Genomic DNA, 25,090 nt, shown 5'->3' with positions numbered 1-25,090 from the left:
GCTCCAAATTCATCCCTCTTTTGGGCTTCTTTTTATTTTTATTATTGCAAAAAAAAAACAGGAAAAAATGAAAAAAGAAAAAGAACACTTTCTCATAACAGCGTTTGACTCAATTGTAGCTGTGATAACACGACATGCTGTCAAAGGAAACCATCACATTCCTATACAAAGCCATGCAATGCCCGAAGGGATCTGCCCACATGTCTGCCGCTTTCCTATTAGTGCCCCAGAGCAATCTAAGCAAGCTGCCAGTAAAGGCTCTAACTATATTTGATTAGTTTCAGGCCTTCATTTTTAGCGAGTCATCACCCTCTTAACGGCAGATGATGCCCTCTAGTTGGAATCAATGTGACTGACCAGCTCACAATAGGCCGGATTAATGATGAAAAATGTGTAGTCAGCCTGGAGGGCTTTGGACATTTATCACCCACTGGGTCTGCCAAGCGGTGGGCTGCCCCCTGACTCATCAGGACAACACCCATCCTGCCTCAGAGAGCGGGATCTCACACTGCAGTCCTTGCTTAAGGAGCCTCAGGAGAGAGGGGAGGCCATATCGTGCAGTTAAACACAGTCTGAAATGTCTTTCCTTCTTATCATCTATCTTGCAGACAGTGTACAGCAACTACAGTGAATCTTCTCAACTACAAGATATCCCTATGCAAAGTCTCAGTTGGAAAGTGGTGAGTTTCTTATTTAGATAGAAAAATCCAGACAACAAGCTATGTGTGAAAATGTGCTGCAAAATCTCTTTGCTAATTCATCCAAGGGAAGCAACTTTTTGACAGGAGAGTGAAATCTCATTACAATTTCATCAACATAATGAAAGGTGGGCAAGCAGATTTTGTGTCTGGTTCACAAATATTCACATCAGTTTTACATACCAGAGGAGCAGTATCTCATTAAGATAACGGAATCTGCATCATACCTTATGAACATCTTTCTCTAAAATGCTGATGTTACAAAACGCTGTCTATGGTATGCAATATCAAACTCACAGTGAAATAGAGATGCAAGCTGAAGCTCCAGGCACCACATGAATGCTACCTCCAAAGTTATCCTTTCAGTTGTCATACAGAGGGTGGTGAGATTTATGAACACGGTAGGCAGAAACCATAGAGGTGCTGGCAAAACATGTGCATTTTCACAAACATAGCATCACAGGGAAATGAAACTCTGCCAAAACACATATATCAGAAGCTTCAGCTAGAGACCCAATTAGAAAGAATAACCATATGCTGAACTTTAAAAGATTAAATCATAGACTTGAAATTAAGCAAGGGGTGGATGGGAAATGTTCTAGTATGTAAAACCATGTGGTTAAATGCCTTCCTGTCAAGGCCTGATATCTCCCTATCCATTCTGTATCCATTTATTTTCACAATGTTCAAAGAATGTTCTGTCAAAAAAAAAAAAAAAAGTAGAATTAACAAAACGGACTTGTTAGCACAACTAACAAGCTTGCTCAAGGGTCATCTATTTTTACAAGGAAATGATGGCTCTGTCCTCCACTAGGAAGGAAAATGTAAGTGCAACCATATGGGATTTCTCTGAAAATGCGTAACTTGAAGGGAACACATAGCCTTAGGAAACAAAGCAAGATTTCCTTGTCAGGAATTTACCATCCACTCAGTTTTCAGTGCTTGACAGGAAAACAAATTATTGTCTCCATTGACTTCTTAATAAAATAGGTATATTTAAAAATGATACAAAAGTCTGCACATTAAATATGAAATGTCTGTAATCTTGCTTTCCATGGCAATCAGATCTGATGAAGTGCTTTGGTTGGCAAATGTCCTAAAAACCCTAGAAACAGTCATTATGTTTTGAACATTTCAAGAAGATCTCTTCATATTTAATGAAGTTATTTTCTCTGCTACTACAAGGGATACAGTAAATTCCTAAATCATAAATTAAGGTTCAAATTGCTAATCATGCTTATTTTAAAAAAGTGACTTGCAAGATTAGCAACATTATTAAAGTACAAAAGAGCTCATTCAATCTAACAACATAAAAATCTTTAATAGCTACCTTAAACCTCCTCTGCTATTCACAGCAGTCTTTCTCATGACAGCCATTCTAAATGCAAAAATGAGAGAGACATGCCCATTGTTTTGGTTTAAATTGCAGCCTTACTTCATGCCAAGCAAGGACCAACATTCCCCCCACTGCACTGGGATCAGACCTGGGATCAGAACAGGCTCATTTCAACAATCCCACCCTGTGGGCCTCCCTTTCCAGGACAGATGCACATTGACATGCAAATACAACAAGGGTCTTGTGTGGTACCTCTGGACCATGGAAAACACTCACTGTGTGAAAACACTTTGGTAGATGCTGTATGTCAGAATATAATTCCTTACAAATGGTTACATCTTCTGCAATCCAATGATCCTGGTAAGCGGTCTTTTTTGTTTAGCTCATTGCACATTTTAAAATGAGGAATAATCACCTTGAAAATTAGTGCAGTTCTGCACAGAACATATAAGCTAAAATATTTTAAAATTATTATTTCATAAGAAATTGAATTAATTTGCTGATAAATGAAATGGATCATGTAAATTTTTCTCTCTCCATTTCTGATTGCACTTAGTGTTAATTTCATACTACTGAATTTGTTCTCAAATAAATCTTGCACAAGACACTTTGCTAACCCCACGCCATCTGCAAAAATTCCCAAGTTTTTTTGATCAACTCATTGCTAAGGTCATTAGCATAATTTCATTTAAGCAAAGAGCTTACTTATTCATTCCTGTAGCTGTGCTTTGAATCACCAGGTCATCATGTTTCAAAAGGGAAATGTTATTTATAACTTTTACTGTCTCTGTTTAGTACATTTTATCAGTCACTTTTATCGATATCACACCACAAGAAATTCAAAGATCCACTGCAATTCCTATTATCAGGAACAAGGATTCTTAAACCCCTTGTTTCCTGTTTGCTTTCAAAGCTTAGTATTGAAGTCTCAAAAGCAGAATTTGGGTGTCTGCTCAGGTGTTTTCTTTTGGTTTGTTAACTGTAAAGGAGCTGGTCATTGTCTGGATCTCATGAAATTCATCTGAGTAAATGGAGTTGTCAGAAACATGCAGTTTCTCAAGTTTTTTGGGTCCACATTTTCTTTGTTTTCTTTGCCATCTAGTTACTCTTGTGTTCACCCATATCCAATATTGAAAATCACAAAGCACTGATAACCCTTGATTTTACTGAGGACAAGATCATGATGGGGAGATGGCAGCAGTGGGGCTGTGTATTAGCCTTTCATCTCTGGAGGCCAACATTCATGTCTGTTTGAGGTCATGAGTTAAGAGATTTGTGATCTCGCCTTAATCCCTAGTGAACGTTTAGCCACCACACAAGCCAACTCTACGATTAGCAATTTCCGGCGAAGTTGAGACTCAGGACTGAAACACTGTAGTTTACAAGTCAGAGTTAAGGTGGATGAGCAGAGCTATCTTGCAGTAGTTTATATGCTTTTCCATCACAAAAACTCTTTATGCATTTACATTTGTGTGCAAGGAAAGCAGCAAGTAATACACTTCCTCAACAGAAACCTCTTCAAAAGGTGTGGAATTATATTGCAACTCTATTTCTTATTCAGAAATCAACATGGTGAACTTCTGGAACTCATTACTTTTATTTTTCTCCAAGCAGTGTTACTTAAAATTCTGGAACTACTGGAATTAATAAAGGCAGCATCTTCATTCAGTGTACACTTTACAGTAAAAGAAAAATAACAGATTTTTTTAAACTGTAAAATATGAAGTGGAATGTACGATGCTGAAGACAGGACATCTGCAGCTGAAAAGCACAACTTATCTTTATGGCAAAGTACAATGCTTCTGATCAAAACCAGCTTTTTTTATTTGGGCTATCACAACTGATACTGATTAAGGTTATTCCACTGTAAACTTGGTTATTTCTTCCCAGCAAAAGAATGCTTTTGTCAGCATTCTCATTCACTGGTCAAATGGTAACAAGTTTGGGCATGGTTTTTATCTCTCTAACAAAACTCCGTATTAGGGGCTGGCAGCACTATGTAAAGGGCACCCTTAATTAACATTACTACAGCAGAAACAAGCACTAAATGAAGTCTTGAATCTAAAATCAAAAGCAGGGAGGCTTTGGATTTATCAGCTCTGGTGAAAAAACCCTGGGAAAGCACAAACCCAGTTTCTCTGCACCAACAGATCTATTAACACTCCACCAGAGCCTCAGCCAATGACATGACCAGACTCGACCAACTAAAAGATGCACAATGCCCAGGAGGGGCAGAATCTGAGTGTACAAGAAATCAGTTCTGTCAAGGGACCTGGAAATGAGTTGTGGCCACAAAAACAGACAAGAGATGCGGAGAGAGCAGAGGAGCAAGAAGGGAAAGCCTATGCTTTTTCAAGGATTTTCCTCTAATAAGAGGAAAATTCTTATCTCGTTTAGCACATGGGACCATGAATATATCCCATACTATTGCTTTTGTTCTAATTCTTTTTTTTCCCCTGCTTTTTTCCTTCATACATATTCTAGTTATTAAGGTTACAATGTTATGAATGGTGTCAAGTTGACATGCACAAAAAAGAACAGTGTGCTTCCTAGAAAGAAATGCTGAAGGTTAACTAATGCATGTAAATCTGGACCTACCCTATACTTTTTCCAAGCATAAAAATGAAATTTATTCCTCATCTCGCCTACATCTACCAATGAGGTAAGGGGTAAGTGCTGTAGTTACGCATCTTTATAAAGAATAAATTATGGAATCACAGAACGGTTTGGGTTGGAAGGGATCTTGGAGATCATCTAGTACCAATCCCCCCGCCATGGGCAGGGACATCTTCCACTACACCATGTTTCTCAAAGCCCCATCCAACCTGACCTTGAACACTTCCAGCCTTTGCTTCCAACTTAAAATGGAATCTTTAAAGAAGAGCTGTTCTCATTCACAGTAAGAGCTATCTTTTCTAGAAGATCAATACATCTGAGGAATGAAGCGTTACTGTTCTTACAATAAATACCATACATCTCTGGGCAGGACCACCCCACAGCTTTCAAATACTTTGCAGAAGGATGGATATTTCAGAAACAGCAGCAAATAGAATTATTTGCTTGTTGTCAATTCTCTCTTATCCCTTTCTCCACTTACCCCTGCAGCACAGTGCCTATGCTGGAAATGGACATGACCATTTCTGGGGAAAAGCAGAAATTATCTTCACTGTCTGCCTTTCCCACGATTCCTTCCAATAGGTTTCAGGGAGGCCAAAGACCAAAGCACGTGTGGCAATAACTCCCTTTCTTTCTGTTCAGATCTGTGCCCCTTGTGGATGGCCTTGTGTGCTATAGCAAATGTGACAGTGCATACCTTCTGCACTTTGAGTAGAAATTATGACAGTCTGTCAGAGAAGCAGATAGAATTCTCCCTCCTCTCTCCACCCCCAGATGAATTGTGAGATAAAAGCTTAAAGAGAAAAAAAAAAAAGAGGCTAGTAGGTCAGGTTTTGTGTACTTCTCTTTCAGAATGATTATCCTTGTCTTAAGAAATTTCTGCCTGAATAAACTACAAATCACAGCTCTTTAAGGGAAGCATTGTATGGCTGGGTAGTCAAGCTCCTTAACATGGAACTTCACCTGGTGCAAATGAAACATAAAGTAGCTTTCAGAACTGTACCATGACGTACTTCTCCAGGTTCTAGAACATTTCATTTCAAGTTCATCATAAAAGTGCATCCATGGTCAATTACGAAACCTTTTGAATCTAAGCGACTTCTCCAGAAACGTGTAAAGAGTTTTCTATAATATAAATGAAAGACAACAGCTTAGAGCTCCTTTATGCAAGTTTTGCAAGACATGGCCTGATTTTGTTACAAAAGTGCTTTGGAAAGACTCTGAGGAACAGCTGGCAAAATGGACAAATGAATTATTACTTCAAACCCATATTCTTATATCCAAAATAGTGGGAGAGTCACTGGTCCTTGAAACCATGTTCTGCTTATTTGGAAAACATGCCTGAAGTATTAATTTTAGCTATTTGATTACAAACAAGGAAGTAAATCAAGAAATGGAGAAGTGAGATGCTGAAAAATTCACACTGCACAGAAGAATCCTGCATTCTCTTACAACAGTTACTGCCCTTCTGAAACAATTTGCACATCCAGGAAGAAATAATAGTGACAAGCAGCCCTGAGGCCATGCAGCATGAGAAGGAAAGCCCATGAGCAACCTTTTTCTGTGTATAGGGTCACTTGCTGATCTAATAGCAAAGATCATGGAATTACCTGCAGCAACAGTAATACCGGTACCTCTTTTTGCTGCTGGTCTATGGAATCTAAGAAAATAATATTTTGTTACAAGGAGGAGAGTGACAAAATGGAGAAAATGCCTATAGCTAAGATGGTTTTCTAAAAACATGAAAAGCACAAAATGCAAAGCCCAAGGCTTGCAATACAACCACACTTCCCTTTCCACAGCTCCTCAAAAAGCTAGTAACATGCATTGTGTAGGAAGGATTACGTTATCATTTCTTTTAGTACACTGTTAAGATCAATTATGTGACAAGACTTCCTGCAATGGGACTTAAATCACTTTGAACAAATTTATTTGGACTTGTCAGAAGTGATGCCACATAAATGAACCTAAATCTACATGAGAATTGTGCCTCCAGAAGATTCCCATTGAGATGCACCAGTTTAAATTCAAATCACAGAAAAATTCTGTGAAGCAATTTACAGTAGATAGTTACTATCTAATAAATAAGATAAATTTTAACTTTAGATAGTCTGGATAGTCATACCGATGTACTATATTATAGTCTTATACTAACAAGTCTTTAAAATGTCTACAATGTCTTATTGTAGTTTATGACAAGCAATCTAGCTCACAATTTTACTAGCCAAACTAGGAGTGGAGGGAGGGGGAATAACATGGGCACATTTTGACAATTAGTCTTCAGTTGGCTTTTGTCCTTCACAGTAAACTATAAAAGAATGTACTTACAACACAGTTTCAATTTTAGTCCTTCGTGCGCTCATTACAGCTAGAAACACCTGCCATGCCAGAGGCTTTGCTATTTGAACTATGTACTTAATCGTTAATTAAGGAAAGCACTACTAAAATTGTAAATACCAAATCACTCCATCTGCAGGCTCACTTCATAACAGTATCTGCAGTATAGGGACTTCCAGGTGCACTTTTTACAAGTGAACCATATAGCTGATACTCGCAGTGCAAACAGGACACTGCACAAAATGGTAAGTCTTCATCTGTAGACCATATTCTCAAATGGAGTCAGTTAATGTGCCTCTAACTGTGTACTCATCCAAATAATATGTGATACTACCTTCATGCATTGTAAACAAAACAAACCATGATATAAACCTCTTTATTAAAGCAGGGCCCTGGAGCGATTAAAAAAAAAGAACTTAGAGATAGTGTAAAACCATACATTTCCAGGTTTATGATTTAGTACTGTAACCAACCTTACAAGCATCTCCGATAGAATTCTTACACTCTTTCACATTAAAATTCCCACAATACATTCATACCGGAGATGACGATGACACAGGTAATTTTTTCCCTCTCCTCTATATCGAAAGGCTTCACTGGTGAATAAAATGCAACAGTTCTGTATTTACTGATGAGGTATTTCAAATTAAAAACCTATAAAATCTGATGGATATTGAAACAAATATACCATCTGGTATGAATTATGCAAACTCATCAACAAAAGAAAACCTATAGTGTGGGTACAGGACAAGAACAAACTAGTTATTTCCAGTGAACATGCCTCTCCAGTTAAGTAGTTTTAGCGTGCACATTAATGGCTGGGATTTTTTTTTGGGGGGGGAAGGCGGGGTTAGCACTTTATGGAAATTAAAGTTTAAATCCTCACAGTTTCCAGCCTACAAAGCACTGAAAGCAAGCTAAACTGCTTGCTGATGTTAGCTTTTGCAAAGTAGGCTGATGTAAGCTGTGCAGGGAGAAAGAAAATACACACTCCACAATTAATGCCATTGTCCCTTGAGATGCAGGTGTGCTGTCCAGTAATATGGATGCCTCTAGAGTAATTATTCTTTTCACTAATCTTAACAAACAGAATCCTAATTACCTACAGGCATTCTGCGCACACGGTTGTTTAGATAGATTTAATACAGTTCACTATCACAAAGTTGCAAAAAGTAGTCCTGTAGAACAGCATTTATCTTTATATCATGAGTAAAGCCACAGTTATACAGGATTAAAATCAAATTGTCAGCACCTTTGCCAGAGATTAATATTAAAGTAGCCATCTTTATGGCAATTAGATTTTAAATTTTGGATTCTATGAAGCAAAGTTTAGCACGGTTTCTTACTGTTCAATTACTGGTAGAAGCTAACTAATTCTACTAATCTTTATTCATGTAAGACACCACAAAAAACTTTCCAAGTGCTTCAGAGGCACTGATTTACAAGGGGAGAGTGGAAAGGGAGGAAAGCATGAAGTCTGCAGTTAGTGGTACCACTGTCAATCCAGTCCAGTCTGAAAGCTTACAGGCTTTGCAGCCCAAGGGGCATGAACACAGATGTGCATCCTTTCCCCTAAACACAACTGCATCCAGCCCAGTACCACTTGAGTTCTTCCCATGGTTGTGGTTTTCCTCAAGGCCATCACCTCTGCAGGACTGATGATTTTCCCAACAGGAAATCCCACTGCACAGCCATTGCACTGTGGCTGGTTCTGTTTAGCTCCTGCCACTAGAGCCATCCTGCCCTTGGGCTTTGATATTCCCAGATCCCACAGGTTTGAGCAAGACCATGCCTCCCCCGTTTCAATGGAAATCCTCCAAAGAAAACACAGGTGCACCAGGAAGCGGCTTGATGATTCAAAGCTGACACAATTCCCTTCCAGGGACAGATCCAAAGCCTGTTAAAAACAGGGGATTTCTTTCTTCCATGAACTCTGATAAAGACTGAATCAGAGACAATGTGGTATTCAATCTACACCTCAGGGCTGGAGCAAGGCAGCACTGCATTTCTAGGAGCCCTGGGTTTTTTGTTGAAGTTCTCTTGTTATTTAATTCCTCATACCATTTATTCTCAGGATCCAGACCAAATTCCAATAATGCCTACCTAAATAATCTCCAATATATTCAATTAATTAAGTGCATATTTACTTCCTGTACAGGTGATATCATAGAGTTATCTTGCACCTTGAAGGCAGCTGAATGTCAGTGACAAGTGAATCTTAGTGACTTTCATAAAGTAAATGCTGTGAAAAATGTAAAAGCAGCATATGCTCTAATAATAATACTGTCTAGTTATACACTTCTCACCTGATACACATCTTTATTTACTGACCAGGCCTTCAGATGAACTAGCAGGTGCATATCCCTCAATAAGTATGTATTTGTTGAAAGACAAGCAGGTGTGCAATTTAAATGTGAAATACAGTTGAAGTGTTTACCAGAGAAAAGTAGGATACTAACCAGAGCACATTATGGCAACACGGTAAGGGTACCAACTTTCAACCAAAAAGCACAGGCGATTCCTTCCAATATCCCAGGTAAATAATTAAAAAAAAAGAAACACAAAAGAGAAAAGGCAGAAAATGTCAGAAACAGCATAAGAACACTAATGTTTGTGACAAAAACTAAGCCACGATCTATTATTAGAAAAATAAGGTTTCCTGCAGTACTTCATTTCTTCTCCTCTTGATCAACTGTGCATGTAATTGATGATTAGCTGTTCATTTAAGTCTTATTACAAGCATCAACTCTTGTAAAGCACACAAACATGACCCATTTGATGAAATGAAAAATCTTATACCAGCAGAGTACTGTCAGATAGAAGAAATAGCTTCACCTAAACTGATGTTTTATTCTGTGACTTTTGAGCCTCAAGAAAATACAAGGGTTCATCAGACACCTCTCATGTTGGCAGTGGCCTGAAAAGGCTAACAAAGACCAGTCATCCCTGCTTACTGTCAGTGGGACTTTAACAAGTGATGTTGCAAATATTCCCTTACTTTCCCCCAGACCAGAGGCAAAGGCTTCTGAATACAACTGTATGTATCATTTAGTCACAAAACCTCAGTCTGAGCAGACCATCCATCTCCCTACACGGCATCGCATCTCTTCACGTACACTCTTGTATTATCATTCATTACAGCAGCCTTGGCCTAGAAGCCCGCCTCTAATTTCAGTACCATATTACATGCACCTAGCAGTCATATGGTACTTCATACTTCACCATGAGGTGAAGTCCACCTCAACTGCTTTCAGGACTTCTGTGCAGTGCCCAAATTTCTATGGAGGATGATCACAGCAGGATGAAATTTCTCACATGCAAGACAAAATCCTGGGTGACGTACTGGTTTGATTCTTCCCTTAAATCTATCTTAATAAATTATTCAGTGCTCAAGTAGTTTTCTGGCTTAATTAATTTAATTAAATCATTACACTGAGCAGCTCTAAGAGCCTGAATATATCTGCACAAGTTTAATATCCCCCACACTAGCTTAGGGATATTCTGTTTTCAGCAAAACATTACCCTCCAGCAAAACAGAGAACAGTATCACTTTTAATCTCGCCAGCAGCATAGCAATGCTATTTCAGTCCATGGCTTCTCTGGTGTATCACATAGGCCTTCTTTTAATTAGAGCTAGCCGTCAACACAAATAAGTTCATACAACCCACCCATTAAGCTACCAGACCATTAGTGATGATATCCAAACTTAGATGAGCTTCTACAGTAAATGGCACAACTAAATGCACTTTCTCCCAGAAGTCTCAACTCTTTCTGGGCTTTGTAAGGGCCAGGTTACAGTTTGTGCTGGCCTATGCAAACAGACACAAAGAGATACACAGGTAATTCTAAAACCCCATTTTTTCTTGCCTTCACATAATGAAACAGTCCCAGAGGCAGACAAAATAAGACTTGCATATATTTCCTTAAATTAGTTTCCTTTCTTGTTCCCATGAAACAGTCCTCTTCCTGCATCAATTTCTCCAGAATAGTTCCAGATTTTTGTCCTCAAGTTTCTGGACTTTAAAATCTGTCCTTTCCAGTTCTCTACCTTTGATGACTGCTCCTCCGCTTACAACCTAAACAAGCCTTTTACTTTGAAGTCATATAATTTTGCTCTTTATATTCTGCCCTACCCAGAGCTTTTGGAAGCCTCTCCTGGTTACTCTATCAAAGTAACTCTGAAAAGCTCATGTTAGTCACAATTCACTCAAAACATGAAAGTAAATACCACACTTCCCTAAACGAGTGTCACTGTGTTTGCATGGGTTTAGTGTATACAAAAATTACAAACCTAAGACTCATATGTTACAAAAATTTTATCTTTTCTGTAAGTTTTAGATAAATACAAGAATCATTAAGAAGTTATGCTGATGAATTGGGCAGAGGATGACTGTTTTCTCATGCTGAAGGGGCTTGACCATTTTAAAGGCGAACAGAAGCTAACACCAGATATACAGAAGGGCTGAGAAAACTGATCTCCCCATGAATGATCTCAATTAGTGGATAGGGTAGTTTAAGCCTGAACAGAACCTTTACAGTGGCTATACAATGTTACAAATACTTTCAAATCCATATTGTCTTCAGCTAAAGCAGTATCAAACACAAAGGTCTTCCTTAAGCCTGAAGCTCAACCTCAAAACTGGGCCAACCTTCTGCCACCTTGCTGCCAAGCTGATGGGAATTTTTGCCAAAGAAGTGATCTGAACTAGATATTCCCATCTCTAAATCCAAGTAATGTGTCATCAATATTTGGGTTATACAAAATACTTTTCCTTTTTTTTGGAGAGGTGAGTGCTAACGCATGACACAGGAGTTCATAAGGCTCCAAGACTCTGTGCCCAGAATTTGAATCCTGTGTTCAAGTAAATCCAAGACCTCCAATAAACTTTATGGACCTGTTTGGATGCAGCTAATACAAGATGCAAGCAAGAGCATTTGTGTCAGCTCTTCTGACATACAGGAAGACTATGGAGAATGCCTGAACTTCAAGGATTCCTGACAAAACTCCAACAATCTCCTTTTTAACAGCTTAGTCTGTCTTTCAAAACTTTTCATTGCACCACGTCGTCTTCATACGTAGGTTGTTTTCCTGAACTTCATCTAATTGATTACCCCAAGCTGGTTTCGCTCTAATACATCAGTTCTGAAGTGAAAGACCTGTGTGCTAGCTCTGTCACCATTGCCAGCAATGCTAGATAGATACCCACAAAGAAACCTGACCAAATCCCATAGCACTAATGAATCTGTACAGTTGATCAGAATTTCTACATTGTACACAGATACCTCAACTTTCTCATGGAACGAGAGTAGAAACTTCTTTCATTCTCATGCAACAGGAATTACAACATGGGAAAAAGCACCTCCTCCTATGCCTAATCCTAAAGCAACACATCTTTAGAGAGACCAGTCAACTGTAATGAAATGTGTAAGGTTCCTGAATGGATGTCACTTGACCTCTTCTGAAGCATTTAAACCACAGTTAGGGTTAGCGATGATTTGGGGAACTCTATTTGCTTTGTCTGTGGTATTATTCTTTCCTACTGAATTACTTAGAGTTCGGATACCATACATACACATATCACATAGATATCACCACATACATGCTCCAGAACTTTCCAGACAAAAAAAAAAAAAAAAAGATTTCTTCAAATTAAATCATTGCATGAGTGACCTAAAAACCTAACAGCATTTTTGAAGTGCTATCCATAAGAAATCTGTCAAAGCAAAGAGGAGGCGGCTGGCGGAAGAGCTCTGGTGCTGCAAACTGCTTGGCACTGGCAGAAAACTATAACCATGTGGACCCCTAGCAGTGAGACTGTGCAAGCCAGTAAGTGTCCCTTTCCATCTAGGGTTTTGAAGAACTGAGACTTTGCTGTAATTTGGGAAATTAATATTGCGTTTTAGTCACAAGGTAAACATCATACATACCTGAAGAAAAAGAGTCACCCATCAAAGGTTTAACAGGCTGCCTTAAGCTACAGCTTACAAAATGAACAACCAACCCTTACCACGTAGTAGCTTTGAACTCAGTTACAGCTAAAACAAAGCTTTACTGCTGGAAAGCCATCAGAGAGTTACCCTTTTGTAGTACTGCATCCTTTTTACAAGTGGTTTGCTAGTAAACATAAGATTAAATGTTCGCTCTAGATCTCATCAACACTAAACACAAGGCTGAAATGTCTGTGGCTCACTTCCAGGCGGCAAATTAGAGAGTAATCAGTGGTGTTACTCCAAACAAGGCCTGATGCTTTTATCGACTGCATCACCATCTCATGCAAAACCTAATGTTCAGTCAATAGCTCTCATTGGAGGGGAGCCACTAACTCACTGTTCCTGTCAGTATTCCTTATCTAATTACAAATGGGCTGCAGTTAGAGCAACTCTATCTCCTTAGCACGGTCCACCTCTGCTGCAACTTTCAGCACAGACTGACCCACACATATTGCAGTTTTGCAGCTATCAGGGCCTGCCTCTTCTAAAAATTCCCTTGTGCTACTCCTTTGGCAATCTCTATTTTTGTGTAAAATATACAGTAATTCAAAACCACCACTCCAGGAACAGCAAGGGAAAATAAGAGTTTTGGAACCTCTGAAAACATCCCACATGCGGAGAGCTCATACAAATTATAAGTAAAGGAGAAACCAACCCAGTTTACAGAAGCTGAAATAGGGCAAACTAGGGAGGTATATATTTTGGTCTGCTTTATAACTGCTCTATGGTACAGGTAAAGCCAGCAGGCAGAATTGCCTCATATAAAATGAAGTAATTTTAGCTGTCTCCCAGCCAAGGAAGCATGTGTCATACTGTATAGCCTTAATCTGATTTCAGATAAGGTTAAGTTAAAAGGTGGAAAAAGGTATCACAGTGCTGAGCATTTCTTTGACTAAGGTTTGACCTCCTCCAGGTAGAAACCGTTGCCCTGCTTTAGGGGAAAGTCCATCCTCAGACTAAGTGAAATAAAACAGGAGTCAGAGTGGATGGGAGAGAGCTTCTATAAGCAAAGAGCTATTTAAAACAACCTTTTGTCCACTCTCCACATCACTTTTTTTGTTTCTTTTCTTTTTTGATTTATCACTACTGGGATCCATTTCCCTCTCTCTACTCAGAAGATAACACAAGATAGCACAAGAACTCCTTCACAAAGACAAGCACTTCAGTCCTGTCTTTCAACAAACAAACAGATTTACCAATTTACAAACAAATTCCTTTCAAAACACTACCAGCAAGAGAAAAAAACATGTTTACAGAGGTGAGATGAGTAACTCAACCCAGCTTAAGCCAAGAGAGCTCAGTGTTCACATAGGAGACAGGACTTTCTTTGCAATGCCCCAGAGGAGACATTTCAAACCTGCAGCAGAGCTCTAGCGGGAATGCAAGACCTTGCCTCAGTGCCCACAGCCAGGTCAGACCCTCATGTAGAACAGGGGGAGGATCTTCATTCCTGTGGTGGGTTGACCATGGCTGGACCACAGGTGCCCACCGAAGCTTTTCTATCACTATTCCTCCTCAGCTGTACAGGGGAGGGAAAATAAAACAAAAGGCTCACGGGTTGAGATAAGGACAGGGAGAGCTCACTCACCAGTTACCATGATGGGCAAAACAGACTGGACTTCGGGAAATTGGTTTCATTTATTAACAATCAAATCAGAGTAGGGTGATAAGAAATAAAACCAGATCTTAAAAGACCTTCCCTCCACCCTTCCCTTCTTTCTGGGCTCAATTTCAGATTTTCTCTACTTACTCCTCCGTCAGTGGCCCAGAGGGATGGGAAATGGGGGTTTTGGTCAGTCCATCACTTCAGGAGTCCTTAATGTAAAGCATGGTAATAAAGCTAAGAACTTTTCTGTAGGAAAGCCAAAGGTTAAAAGACTACAAGTTTTGAAAGCATTAAGAGTAGCGGGTCTTCAATGTGTAATCAGACAACTTGAGAATGAAAATGCAATTCTGTAACTAACAAGCTTTACTGACTTTTTTCTATATTTAACGGTGACAGGTACACAGGAAAATATTCATATGAGAGCACATGAGTGAAACATCCTACACAACAGGGATAAAACAAGAGAAGATAAAGAATCTCCTGTAATTGATACCTATGTTTTCCACTAATCTTACTGGGGCTCATGAAAAGACACTGCTGGGAAAGGGAAATTATGGTTTATCATCACAGAATCTTTTAAATGTTACTGAGTTTGTTATACAGAACCCCTGCTAGCAATATGTGGAATTCTACCACCATATTACTGGCTTATCAGAAAAAAAAAAAAAAAAAAAGGCAAAACAACAAAAAATCACCCAAAAAAACCCCAAACCAAAGCAAAAATAGATTTTAAAAAGCCATCTGAATTCATGTTCCATACTATCTTTGCTGTATTTTTAAACATTATAAAACTTTCAGATTAGTCAATGAAAAGACAAAGAAATGCCTAAATATTTTAACAGATTAAAAAACCAGTATCAGCTGTGGAAATTTCCTAATAAAATCACTGAAGCTGGAAAGTGAAGATCATTTGCTGAACTATGATTTCAACAAATTCAGGCCAAAGATACGGTGGCCTCTCTTCTCCTAAAGAGAATAGCAGAGACCTTGATTTACTAATTCAGAAAGCACAGTAGCCTCAACTTCTGCCTTTCTCCAATGTTTGTGTGTTTGTCTGGTTAGCTTTATAGGTAATCCAATATCCTCCTAAGGTGCATTCTGTGTCACTATACATGCAACATGACTGAGTAAAACGGAAGATAACAAACTCAGCAGACATTCAACTCACCAGGATATTTATTTACAAGCAAGGATATGCGCCAAGAAAAGAGCAAAGATAAATCACAGATGGCAAGAGCAGGTACAGAGCCCAGGCTTCTAGAACTGCAAAACATCCACAGCTAGATTGAAAAGATATTTCTATGGGAAGGAAGATAGTACCTGTTTATACTAGTAAACCTGTCGACATTTATACTACTATTTTTTACTGTAATGGTGAGGACATCGCATGAGAGTAGCATCAGTCCAGTTCCCCGGCTACTTGGATAACCAAGACTTAATAAAAGGATATTCTTCATTATCATAATTCTCTCCTATTTACCAGAGAAATTTCTGACAGAAGATGAAAAGAAAGAGATGCTTTCTACTTTCTCACCTTATTTCAGAGCACCATGCAAATATGGTCCCTTTCCTCTACTCGTTAGATAGGAAAAATTATAATTTCCATTTTACCATTATGGAATTAGAATACAAGATTGACAAAGTCAAAGCCTGAGAATTACCAAAGGGTCTTAAATAAATTAAGGAACTGAAATTCAAACTACGTTGTTACCCAATATATATGGAAGTTAGTGATCCTGAGACACTAATATCAGTGCAAAGTATCTTGAGAGCAAGAAGGACTCATGTATCCTTGCGTAGCTAAGCAAAACATTTCCTCCAACAGACTTTTATTGCAAACACACCAACTAAAGTTAAACCTATTTTGCTGCATAATGTACATGCTATTGTTGTCATGCTATTATATCAAAAATCTTGCTTTTCCATTTAGTGACAAATTTCTGATCTGCAAAGCACTGAAAGATTCTTCTACAAAAGACAAGACTAAGAGCATTCAGATTTCTCTGACATAAATCTCTATTAAACTTTGCTAATCAACTGAACAATAGAAAAGCTAAAGGCCATTTTCAGAAACATAACCAAGTCAATCACAAATACATGGCATGTTATCTACATATGAATACACTTCACTGTTCCATTGAGCATAAGGGTTGTAGAAAGCTAAGTATAAGGCTGCTGCTGTTAATTTAAGAAGGATTTCAAAATTCAACTAAAAAGCTTGAAATGTCCATTCCATTTAGCGTTTAAACCATTACCAAGTCATTAAGCAAACAACAACCAAAAGAAAGCCACAGGAAGTTATCTCCAAATGCTTTTAAAACTGCACATGCAAGATTAGTCCTTTATTCAATATCCTGAGGTCTGCTACTACCAAAATATAAAGTATCAAAAAGAAACTGGACCAAAAGAAGAGACTCACATCTAGGGTTTTTTCTTTTTCCTCCTTAAAAAAACCCCAAAACCTCATATTTAAAATAATTACAAGAGCTGCTATTTATGAAGCTCCTTCATGTAATATATGGCATGGTACCCAGTGAACAGCCTTCCACAAAATCCTAAAACACATAAGGGCTAAATAAGCTTAAGAGTTCAGAAGAAAAGCGATATCCATTTAAATCAACCAAACTATAAACTGCATTAGAATAATCAGCTAAAAATTAAAGTTGTTTGTAAGGTAACTGAAGTCTCTGGTAATCATTTAAATAATGGAAAAGTTTTCATATTCTTACAAACTGGTGATACCAAACAGAAGAAGAGTTGCTGTAACATAACTTCCCTCTATTGCCATCAAAGCCATTCATGTTTTTGAGCTAGAAATCCAAACTCAGAACTGTAAAGAGTTTAAGTGACACATATTCTTAATTTGCTGTTTTCAAAGAGATTCAGATTCTTAAGAAATTAGAAGCAATCAGGATCTTAAACGTCTTAAAGGCCATGCCTCTCAAATTCTGCCTTCTAGGTAGATGAATCATACTGCAGTGCAGCATGCTGTTCTCTTTCTACAGCATACCAGCAGAGTAGGGACCAAGGCCACTAACTGCAGAAAAGAAAGCCCACCCTGTAATGCCTAAAACCAGCCAAGGAGCAATGCACAGCCTATGCCTTAGGTTCTGCACCTTCTGTATTTGTGCATTCATGGGCGTTCAACCTTGGAAAACTCTCTGAGAAACCCTTCTGCAATCAACAACACTTGTTTCAATATCAACATATAATAATATAGCGTTGCAACAACAGTTAATCTCCCGGTCTGGATTTAGCAGAACTCAAAAGACGCCAGTCATGAGCCTTCCAGCCACCCATCTGCAGAGATAGCTGTTTCAAGGTCAGTCTTCTGACAGTTACGTGATGAGGAGCTGCTTAAACACATTCTGGGGCCTCAGCTATTTTTGCTCAAATTACAGATTTATTAGCTACAACACACTGTGAAAAGATAACTTTCTATCAAAACAGAGTTATGAAAAAAATTGAAGGCACCATTTCACTCCAAATTCATGTTTCCATTATTATACCTACACATTTCTTTTACCCACTAGTATCCTGTATTTGAAAACAGGTATTAAAGGCCAGCTTCCCATTCTGAGGCTCAGTTAAGAACCTGACTAACCTACAGAAAATTAAAATCTGAAGGGTCACCATTAATTTAGGAATCCTACTGCTGACTGAAAATGAACAGTATGTTATTATATTATAAATGACTGTTGAGATTTGCTGCAATCACAAGAGATAAGAGAAAACATCTACATTTGAGAATAATTCCTCGCGATTTCTCTCTCTGTGGGTTTTCTTTTCTATATACAGGCAGATTGAAAAAGAGAAAGATCTTCTGTGACCTACAAAAACTGACAAGAGAACTCAAGGCAAGTACAGTATTAAACATTTAGCTCCCTTTCAGTAGCCACGCCAGATGATGCGGATGGCAAAGCATTGTTATTGAATTCCCGTTCCCTAGTTTTTGTGTGATCTAAACCCCCTCAATTTACTTTTACTATATATGCAGAGGTTAGTAACCTTTCTCGCTCAGAGATTTCTTTCTCCTAAAGTCCCCATTTCCAATTTTCAAGGGAATTGGAGTTGTAGGAAGAAAACCTTTCGCCTGCTGAGACATTCACCTGCAGCAGAATTTCCAGCAGTAGTAAAATGATGCTTTCTAATACATAGGAAATGTTAAAATATATGCCTTTTAGAGCCAGAGATTATCTTGAGCTGTTAACAGAAATGAAGGGGAGATTTATCAAAACAAAAGTAGAAAACCCAACACAGCAGGAAAGCATCTAGTTTCTTTCCAAACCAAACAAAGGAAAACATGCAGATCTTTCTGAAGTCAGTTACACAACTGCTAAGAGAAAACAGTACATTTCTTAACCAAAGTCTCATCAGGTAGTCTGTGTGTGCAATGAACAAGCAATAAACAACTAATCATTAATCTTTTACCTTCAAATCTATCACTTTTGTGAGAGAGCACCTAGTCGTATACAGTAACCTTCTTCTTAAAAGCGTTTACCTTAAAGTGTTTTGCTAATGAACCAAACAAGTGTTAATTCAAATTTAATGATTTAAAGGATTTCAAGAGCCAAGGCAAGCACTGAGATTAACAATAACACAGCTGATGACAAAAACCAACGATGCTCCTTTGAGAGCCTGGAAACTCATTTCTAGAAGCTATACTGCGCTGAATGAGTGGAGATGAAAATGAAAGGTCTTGAATGTTCTGATTACTTTAAAAACTTGCAACTATATCCGAAATCTATTTTAGGGAAAATGCATTCAAGAAAAAAGGTACAGATCTGCCGCAAGCAGACTGTGTTTTGTGACACCTGAAGGGTAAAAGCACATCCAGTGTGGATACTGTACCATGTGACTAAACAATTGACGCAGAATTTGTAAAGACTGCAATTTTGCTTCTCAGTTAAGAAGAAAAATATTACAAGCCTTATTACAGTTTGGGAAGTCTTACAGAATCCCTACCTATTTTACTTTCCAAAGTATGCATAAGCTTCATTTACACCATATGAAGAAAAACTCATTAGGACTAATCCTTTTGAGACATGAGTTGCCCAGTTTTTCAGTAGTTTGACCAACCAAAGTTTCCCTAGACTATTTAGCAATTCTAGAACGATGCTCAAATTAAGCACCCACAAACAGCAATTACAAAACTCTGCTATTATTTTCAGTTCTGTTTACAAGTATGGCTATTAAAACACACCCAATCTTTCATAAAATTGCCTGGATAATAACAGAGTAGAACTTCCCCACTGTTCTCCCAATACGTTTTGAGAAAAAACACTTATTTACACTGCAAATGCTGTAAAATAGTCTATTTAATGTAACTGATATTAATCTTTAAGAAACACTGTCAATCAGAAATCTGAACTTTCACCTGAAGATGTATTGAGATCATTAAGTCTGAACAAACGTATGCCTTGAATTATTTGGTAATAATAGGGCATTCTGCACCTTTTCTGTTAAACCATCTTTGTTCTGTATCACATATAACTGTGCCCCAGAACAGCGCTGCAGATCTAATCAAGGTGGAAGACTGCACAATGCTATCATTTTGAAAACTAGTAACCACTGGTTGCTTTGTATCTATAGCCTTTTTTCACTTTAACCTTGCAAGTCTCTTGAAAATGCAGCACAAAAGCTTTCAAAACTGCTAACAGCCATGTCCACACGGACCAGTCTGCAGTGTCAGTTGACTCTGTCTCGCTACCTGACGTCTCCACTCTATTCAGGGTTCATCAAAACACAGACACTCTTCTGATTAATGGTTAATTTATTATTTGCCTTGCAAATGTTTATCTGCTGGGAGACAAGGTAAATATACTTCAGCTCTGACAAGCACCATGACCACTCTTGCCCTGCCTGATGGAATGGTCAGTTGATGGCATCCCAGAGGAGTAAGGCTCTGCCTTAGGTTTCCCAGAGAGTCCTCTGAAAGGCAAAGTATCTATTTTTAATGAGCACAGTGCAAAATCAATTAGCTGGTAGCTTAGAAAATGAAATTAATCACCACATTTATTTTGTGTTTTCATGAGACCCATCAAATATAACCCTTCATATTAATCACATGCATTGATGTTTTTTTCTCCAGCCTGAAGAACTATTTCTTTACAATAAAACTACCAAAAATCCCTATATCACTGTATCATAGTCTTCACACCACCAACCTGAAAAATAGCATAGCCTCAAACTAAAAAGCACTCAAGGAAAATACAAATTCAGAAAGAACAGAAAAACAGAAGATAAGTGTCTGATATAATTCTCTAATGCCATTCAGTTGGGAGAGAGTCAACTTCATATGTCATTATTATATTTCTACTGCAGCAGGCAATTCTACCCAAGGTGCAATTTGTTATGAAATTCTCCTTCTACCTGGAAACAAATAGGTCTCAAATCATGGCCTTTACTTGTGAAGATTCTTCTAAGATCACCAATGCCTCACCTTGGTGGGCAGGAACATTAGATATTCAAGAATCAAGAAAATAAAAAAGCCTTGAAATTCCACAAAAAACAGTGTAATTACATAAAGCTAAAGTATCAAGAATAGGCAAGAAAAAAATTCATTTAAGCAATAATAAGCAAAATAATAAGCAAGCAAATTCATTTAAGTTTTATATACACTCATTGTATCAGAAAGGTGAAAACTATGTCTCTCAGTATTCTCTGTTAGGAATTGTTCTACTGAGATCCAGAATGTACAACGGGAAGAGTTATGCTTCTTACTGGTGTCTCCTAACTCCTGCTGCTGACATCAGTGCCTAGAATTCAAGGGATGAAATATGCCTGGAAGGATAAGCAAAATCATTTCTCTGGAGTTTGGATTCTGCTGTTTGAGAGATCTAATTGCATAAAGGAATCAGAAGCATACATAAGCTGTCTAATTTTCACTCTACAGTGAAAACTAGAATAGAAAGGAGAAAGGAACTAATATATTAAAGTACATTAGTTACACTAAAAGAGATTTTAAAAGAAAAGGAATTTAAACTGACGAAAACAAACATATGTGTGGCCTTCATACCATATACTACCTACAGCTGTGAAAATGTATATTGTACAAGGTACAGTCAATAACCAGCACTTAGAATTTCAGTAGGTGTGGAAGCTATCCAAACACTGCCACAATGGGTTTCATGCAACTGTACCACTTAGCCTGAAAAGCATTCAGACTATCAATTCCTCATTGCAAAGACTCTCTGTACCATTTTCCTACTGATAATATGTAGGTCTGAGAGGCAATATTCACATTCCATTAGTGAATTCATACATTTGTCTTTGGAGAGTTACAATTTTGTTGAACTACTGACCACTACTACATTTTTCTCAATTCATTATAAGCAGGACCAGAGCTATAGGCCTGTAGTAAAGAACATGATCTCCTAAACCCACTCTGCCTCCATTATCTCTCCTTGTTTCAGACTAAGTGGTATGCATGCCGCTGAGTGCTCTGCCCTCCCCTGTGCTTGCTGCAGGAGATCTTGAGAAACAAACCATAGAAAAGACTCAGCAGGATGTATATTTCAGGTAAAAGTTTGAAACAAATAATAAAGTGTACTGTCAAAGAGTAACTGAAGTTTGAAGAGAGTACATCTAAAACACCCTTTGAAAAGGTCCACTCAATCTAGAGCTTCCGGGAGGAGTGGCAAGAAAAGCAGCAAAGAAGAGAATACAAATGATTGGAGATAAGCCAGACGTGTTTTGCACTGTAAATCTAAATATTGATGTAAGTCATTCCTTGGGTCTCTTTCTTATAGCCTCATTTTCATCTCAGGTTCCAGAAGCAAGAGGAAGTGACAGCTGTTAATGTAGTGCACAACTGGATTCATTGGTGCTCAGTATGCACCACTGAAATCAAAGAAGTTTCACCTGGGATTTCACAGGAGCAGGAAAAAGTCTTTTTCATAATGGCCTGTTTTAATTCACAAGATGTACACATGTACACCTATTATATATCTATATAGTGTAAAATAAGGCTTTTAAGACCAAAAGCTTAGTTCAGTCTGTGTGTCCCGAAATGTCAAGTTAAATACCTAATGCATATACATAGTACACGCTCAAAGTTTGCTGTCAGATTAACTGTTGGGGTATTATTCAGAGGAAATTCCAACACAGGACTCCTTCAGGAGCTAGGCATACACTTATAAATTTGGTACGTTGCTCCACTGTTTTGAAGTTCTGCAGAAAAGCTCTATTATTTTCAGAGAACCAAATAAAAACACAGCCCCTTGAAGCTTAATTCCCAATTAGATTAGCAGTGACTTCTAGCAGCAGTCAATAACTTTCCCAAGGCTAATTTCAATGTGGGCTGGGGAATACACAGTACAATATATGTCAGTGTCTGAGGTGGGACAGTCTGGCCTTGTTATTCAGACATCATATATGTAACTCGTCCTGACAACTGCTGATTATATCTTTTTTAAAGCACTGCTGCCTTTTTTTGTTTGCCAGCTATCCTCTGGTGTATATGCCAATGCAGACAATGTCCCATCACTGTAATTGTCACTCAACTGTCTGTCAGTGATGAGAAGAAAAGGGTGACAGCCTTGACATCCCACCAATCATCGCTCTGGAAAATTGATATTGTCCTCCCCAGTAAACAACAGCTAAAGAATCGACCAGCCTGGCCGTACGTCCCTGAACAATCAGCTTCCATTAGGGGCAGAAGCCACCATTTATCCCACAGTACTCCAATCAATAGTACTTTGACTTCTTCTGCGCTCAAGTGTGCCACTGCTCAAGGTCTGTTTTTAGCACAGGCTACCTTGAAAGACCTGGAAAGGGTTTGAAAACTTAAATGAAGGAAACAGATTTTAGGGTGTTTGTTAAATCTTCCATTTTCGTGTAAAACATCTTACTCCCATCAATTTGATGTATTTACGTCGATTCACGGGAGGTTTAGCAGATTTATATTCTTGATTAAATCTTAATTTCTTTAACAGTGAAATTAAGTCATTGTATGCAAAATCACTACATTTTTTTCACTACTTATCCCTTATAGACTTGCATTTATATATACCCGTGCTTTAGAGGAAATCTGTGCATGTTATGTTAAAGCTGGCCTTATCTAAAATGAAGTACAATGTATTTACATACGGAAAATGCTGTCAGGCAATCAGAACAGTTTGTTAAACACAAAGTCCACAACCATTTATACATCACTCAGTAACCTAAAACTGTAGTCAATTAGCTTGGTGAAACAGTAAAATGATTGCAAGCTGGCACATAAAACCTTTGAAGATAAAACCAGTTAGTCAAAGCTCATGAGACATGAATCTTCTGAGACAAGATTCCTCACCTTGAGAGGAAGAATGGTAGGGAGGCTCACTTCACAACTTGCAAAGAAATTGCAAATCCGCAACTGCAGCTGTAGATCAGTACTTGACTCTACTACTTGACATGAGGCACTAAGCAGCTGTTACTGTCTCATTCATAAACATGTCTTCTATGCTCAAGTCATCTAAAAATCAACTGGGGTTGTTACAGTACCAAATCTCCTACATGGACTGCAGGAGGCTAAACTATGTTGCCCACTGCCTTAATATTTGTAAAGCCAGAGGCCCTCCATTTCATATGCTCTCACCACTACTAGCAGGAACAAGCAGGAAAACCCACTCTGGAGTTTGCCCATATTACTGTGAGGAAAGTGCCTGGGGAAACCTGGTCCACGCAGAGGGCACTTGTCCAAGAACACTCCTCTTCCCTGGCAGCCACTACGAAGAGGCCTTTCCTTCTCCCTATGTCTCATTTCTCCCCACGTCTCATTTCTCCCTTTGGTTGGTTGGTTGGTTGTGGGTTATTTTTGAGTTTGGTGGTTTTATTCCCCTAAGATAACTTTGAAGTTGATGTATGCTATCAGCCCCAGACTCCATTAATAAAGCTTTGTGCACATAACCGTGCCTTAACATCCTCAGTGCACCATCACCAATAACTAGTGACAGCAGATAAAACAACAACTGTCGATAACCAGTGTAGAAATAAAACTCTCTGAAAGTATAAGGAGCAGAATTTGAATTTCCAAACTATCATCATGATCACAATGTCATGTCTCCAGACAACACGTCACCATAAAACTACTGCAATCATCTACGTGATGGGAGACTTTCTATACCATTTGAAGTGCTAAGATAATCCACCATTATTTGAACCTGGGAATGTTAAATTCTGTGTAGATATCAATAAACACAAAAGGCTGCTTATTCTTTCTGCAAACAGCATTTGGCCTTCTAAAGAAGCATATTAGCATTAATAGCTACATTCCTGAATTCATTTTTTTTTAAGGAAATTTAAGGCTTATCATGATAGGTTTCCTTTGTTTGGGGGTCTAGACACCACTGGTGTAATGGCTAAACCATTAGGGAGTTCACTGTCCCCTTCAGTTTGCTAAATGGACACAATCAATACCTTAATGGGAATGTTTGGAAGCATCCATAGGCAGACCAAATTGTCACATTACAACACTTTTTCCAGCCTGTGCATTAAGTTCATTAACTTCTCTCATTTGAATTACAA

General features: G+C 38.3%; 1 protein-coding gene across 1 annotated transcript in view; it reads right to left on the bottom strand.

Annotated features, from left to right (window-relative positions):
• ROBO2 (roundabout guidance receptor 2) overlaps positions 1 to 25,090 on the bottom strand; it is a gene marked incomplete at its 3' end in the record, with an annotated part of 450,916 nt that overhangs the window by 320,381 nt on the left and 105,445 nt on the right. The gene's annotated exons all lie outside the window — the stretch shown is intronic.

The sequence above is a fragment of the Psittacula echo genome (genome assembly GCF_963264785.1).
Source record: "Psittacula echo genome assembly, chromosome: 3".
NCBI lineage: Eukaryota > Metazoa > Chordata > Aves > Psittaciformes > Psittacidae > Psittacula > Psittacula echo.
Note: the sequence above shows the minus strand (reverse complement) of the source record. Positions and strands in the feature narration are given on the sequence as shown.